The following is a 5200-nucleotide window of genomic DNA, read 5'->3' on the forward strand; positions in this document are numbered from 1 at the left end:
ACCCATGTGGATCTCCAATGTGGCATCCTCCCCAGCCCCATGGCAGGTGTGCGTGCCCCCCTTGGGACTCCCTAGGTGCCCTCATCTACCAAGTGGTCTTCTCCTCTGATATCTTGCGTGGAATTATCTTTGTTGGATTTTCCTGGACTTTTGTACCTACACACTCACAAATACATATTTGCATTTAGGCTGAAAAAATGTTAGCCTTGAATGTTTCTGTTCACCTTAGTAATTTTAGAGTGCAAAACCTAAGCAAAAGTGTTGGAAAAAGTAAATGCGTTTAGGATGTATCACCATTCACCACAAATCTAAAAAAGAGATGATTTTTTTAGTTGGAATTGTTGCGCTTTATTCAACGATCACGGAAATATCCGAGTCCAGTACATAAAAAATACAACCTAGAGGTAAAGTAAACCACGTCTTAATAAGTTCATGTCAACAACCTTCCTTCGCTAGACCACACGTCGCCTCATTGGAAGAACATTTAACCCATTTTACCTTGGTCTCCTCAATGGAGGGAGCGGCGTCTTGATCTCCTCAACCAAAGGACCATATGAGGACATGTTCTTCTAACCCTTTTTTGGACAAAAAAAACATTTCTTCTGCACAAAAGCGATAGGTGGTATTACCCTCCCAATTCCACATCTTCATATTGACTTTGGTAGCAACGATGTTGTGTTATATAACCAAGAGTCAAAATTAGATTTTGAAGGCATATTTTCACTCCCCCATGTATTTCTGAATGACCTATCAGGTCCTTTCTGGTTAGTAGTAGATAAAGTGACTTGATTTTGAGCTAAATTTATCCTACTCCATTTCAAACTAACACACTTATCATTTAAGGCCAAGCTCGACAACTTGCTTCTCAGAACACTCAACTATTGAAGATGATATCACCAAATCAATCTACAAAAACTAACTGTTGGCTAAACATTCATCTTTTGAAGAGGATTGATGGTGATATTCAATCATGCTTAAGTTATTGTAATTTGTGTTTTCCCCATTGTAGGATGCCACCAAATCAATTACCACCGAAGACTAAGAAGGTTGTTCCAAGCTCAAGCATTCAACTCAACAAATCTTCTATGCTGCAGTGATATGCCAGATTACTATCTTACTTGCATGCATCTGTTAATGATTTGCAATAAGAAACTTGTTACTATGCGAGACCTTTTATTTGATGTCGCAAGCTTGCAATTTTGTATTGACCATTAAGTATTGGCTATATTGTGTTGTGTTTATTTCTCATGATGCGTGGAAAACTGAATACTTGTACTGCCTATTGTGTTATGCGACATTTTGTTGTTACAATTGTTTTTGCCATGTACGCACCATTATGGTTGTTGCTTTGTTTGCTCCATAGATGAACACATAACCTTTTACCTAAGTCATGTGACTGAGCAGCCACTAACACATGATCTCAACGCCCGTAGATAGTTGGATATCCATTGGGTTTAGGCATGGACAACACATGTGGCCCATGGATACTTTGCGGGTGGACAAGTGGCGTAGCTAGGGGGTGGACAGGGTGGTCCATGTACCGCCCTGGAATTTTCCAATAGCTTGTAAATAGTGTAGTAAAAAATATTTCTTTGAATATAAATAAAATTATATAAACATTTCTAATACTGGACCACCATGGCGCATTAAGGGCATCTCCAACACTGGCCCGCAAAAGTCTCCGATATTTGTCTGTTTTTATGTCCGGACATGGTCCGCAGACATGATGCTGGAGTGAGCCATCTAATTCTAATCACAAAGTATCCGGTTGGAAGGAGAAATTTAGGTAGGGACCATGCATGTGGTGGGCTATTTGTGGTGTGTCCGTTTAAGAGGAGAGATAGGTGGGGGGGATCATGCATGTGAAGAGAGAGAAAAAAAAGCAGGACCACGCGGAGGCTTTTGGTTGGTTAAGTGGACGTCCGAACTCTGGTATATTCCTCCATGTTTGTCTTCATTTTGCTGGAAAACGGACGTCCGAACCACTTTTCAGACCGATGCAGGACTGCATTGGATTTTAAAAATGAACAAAAATGTCTAATCAAACATATACTGAAGTTTTGAGGGTCTCCCTTGAAGATGCCCAAAAGTGGATACGCCACTATGGGTAACGACATTGATGAATCTAGGGGGTGATGATCTTTATCTTAAAAAATCCCTAAGGGGTGGATGTGTTGGCCATGACTCACCCTTAGATTTTCCCAAACACTATGTATCACACAAAAAAGTTTAATAAATAAAGAAGGTAAAAGAGAGTTGAGCTCACCAGGCGGCGCCAGGAATTTCTTCCTTGGTATTCATTGGTATTCATTTGTGCAATTTTATGTCAATACAACAACAAATATACAGTAAGGTAGCAGCATTATACCAATGGATTAGCATTTCTTTGATATTTCATGAAAGTCCAGCGAAGACCCCTGGCGCCGCCACTGGCCCACCTTAGCCCAAAATTCGTATGAAAATTAAGTATTCCCACCATGGTCCAAGATCCCGGGGACACCATTGAGGTCACATGTGTATGCATCTGAATGAACTCTATGCATCTGAACTCATCCGTGGTTAGAAATGTCTAATTAGGAAGTACTCTTTACAAAGATCACTCCCATCTTTTGAGACTGCGATAAGTGGCGCATTGCATGTACGCCATTTGTCGTAACCTGCGAGTTTTTTTTGTCGATCTGTTTATTCAAAACGTTTTATTTCCTTAACCGTCCGTACAAATCTTAAACTGTTTTCACCGTTGGATTCCTCACGTCAAGATCTTCAAAATTAGATCCCATGTTGATAGAATTTGACGAATTTCGAGGCACGACAGTGCCTCTCGCAAAAGCAAATTCGTGCATCCATGAGAAGTAAATTTGCGACTCTTGTTGAAGCAAATTCATGCCTAACACAGAAGGAAAATAAAAAAGAAATGTGTTTGTGCCTCTCGCGGGAGGAAAAAAAATAAAACACATTTTTCCTGTTTTCAGGAGGCTCTCACGAAAGCAAATCCGTGACTACACGAGAAGCAAATCTGTACCTCCCGTGGAAGAAAAAAAAGAAAACACGTTTTTTTCGTTTTCAAGAGTCATGATTGTGCCTCTCATGGAAGGAAAATAAAAAAGAAAATATATATTTTTCCTTTCCGAGAGGCACGACTATGCCTCTCGCCGGAGCAAATCCATGCCTCTCGCGGAAGCAAATTCGTGCCTCTTGTGAGAGAGAAAAAGAAACACATTTTTTGCGCATATCATATTTTTGATTATTTTGTCCAAAACCTAATTTTTTGGGGGAGAAAACAGAAAAGCCAAAAAAAATCTAGAAAAACTATCTAAAAACGAAAAACGCATGCGAAAAAATAAAAAAATATCAAGAGGGAGCGCTCGTTGATTGGACGCTCCCTCTGTTGCCATCCCTAAGGGTTGGTTATAGTCATTGAAAAAAATAGCGCGCTAATAACATGCTATAACGTGTAAAAAATTATCTTGCTAAATAAATTGGTGTGAGCGCTATGACATATGCTAATAGCGTAATTTAAGGGGCGGTCCTATTTTGTATGGCCAACTATTCTTTTTTCCTTTGGTTATAGTACTTCGGTTAGGCATGAATAACACACAGGAATCGCCGGCTGTAGTGCTGTACTCTTGCACTACGTTCAGACTTCAGACACGTACAGTTCGTTTTGTTTTGTTTTTTGTTTTGGAGGAGTACAGTTCGTTAATATACAAAAGTGGTGCTGAATTCTACTCCCTCAGTTCTTAAATACTTGTCTTTCTAGGCATTTTAACAAGTGACTACATACAGAGCAAAATGAGTGAATCTACACTCTAAAACATGTCTACATACATCCGTATGTAGTAGTCATTCAAAATGTCTAGAAAGACAAATATTTAAGAACGGAGGAAGTACTTACTAAAAGTCATGCATGCTGCATGGAGGGCTCTTCAACATGTCTGCTTATCGCTTGTCTTGTAAGCATGCTTACAGTTAAGTTCGTGCAGAAACCGCTGGCCGGGCCTATGCTGTACTGTCCCATTACTGCAGGCTCAACAACCTTACAATTCCAGCTCCGGCGTGTACGCACCGCGGGCATGACGCTAGCTAGTACCCCCTCTGTTTCAAAATAGATAGACTTAATTTTGTACTAACTTTAAATTGGGTCATCTATTTTAAAACTGAGGGAGTAGCTAACTTGGACAGTTTAACCAAAGAATTTGTCTAATTCATATCTAGATGTTTTCTAAGTATGTCACATCTAATCTTCCACAAATAACGTAGCAACAAAGAACGAAAAAAAGCTGGGATAAAAAAAACAGACCACAAACATAAATGTGTCCTAGACAAACCCAGATCCAAACGTTAATTGAACGGGGCTCCGTTTGAAAGAAAAAGAAAAAAGAAACAGGGCATTCTGATAAGAATAGTGTACAATTGTCACATTACTCTGTTTTAATTAATATCTAGCCATACATATGCGTACCTGTACATGCTTTGCGTGCACTTTTGTTGTTGTTGCGGGGGAGTGTGCACTATGGTTATCCATGCATGCTTACCCACGTCCACGTGCATATGAAGCGCCACAGCAGCACCCTGCTCAGTATACGCACACATACGTACATCATGCATATTCTTGCATGTTTTAACCAGATGTGTACTAGCCAACGTCCAGAGAAGATGGACTTTGGTGTCAGGCTCAGAAACTTTTTGTTGTCTTTTCGGTTTTTGTCATGTCGATCTTACGTGATTTGTACTTTGATTTTTACGATACAAATAAGACACGTATATCATGAAAAAAACAAGCCAGAGATGTTTATAGTATAGTAAGTATACAGACGCACATACGTATCATGTTAAGCAGATCGATACGCACCGGCCCACCACCCATGCATGTACAGCACAGTTCCACGGTACGTGCCCCACGAGGCCACGACCACGAGCTAGCAAGCGAAAACGCGCACGCACGCAATCTCGCCAGCCAAGCCACCTCCCCAACTAACTCCATTACTCCAATCAATCACCCTAGCTAGCTCTGCTAATCACATCGCCACAGCCTCGCAGTACCACACACCACTCTCACTTGTCCGATCGATCCACTGATGATGATCCAACACACATTTCACCGCCTCACCAGTCACCACATGTACTACGCTACTTCTCCATGCGCGTACGTATCTTCTTCTATATATACCCAAGAACCCAGCCACACCACACCACGTCA

The sequence above is a fragment of the Triticum dicoccoides genome, chromosome 5A (genome assembly GCF_002162155.2).
Source record: "Triticum dicoccoides isolate Atlit2015 ecotype Zavitan chromosome 5A, WEW_v2.0, whole genome shotgun sequence".
In the NCBI taxonomy this organism is placed as follows: Eukaryota; Viridiplantae; Streptophyta; class Magnoliopsida; order Poales; family Poaceae; genus Triticum; species Triticum dicoccoides.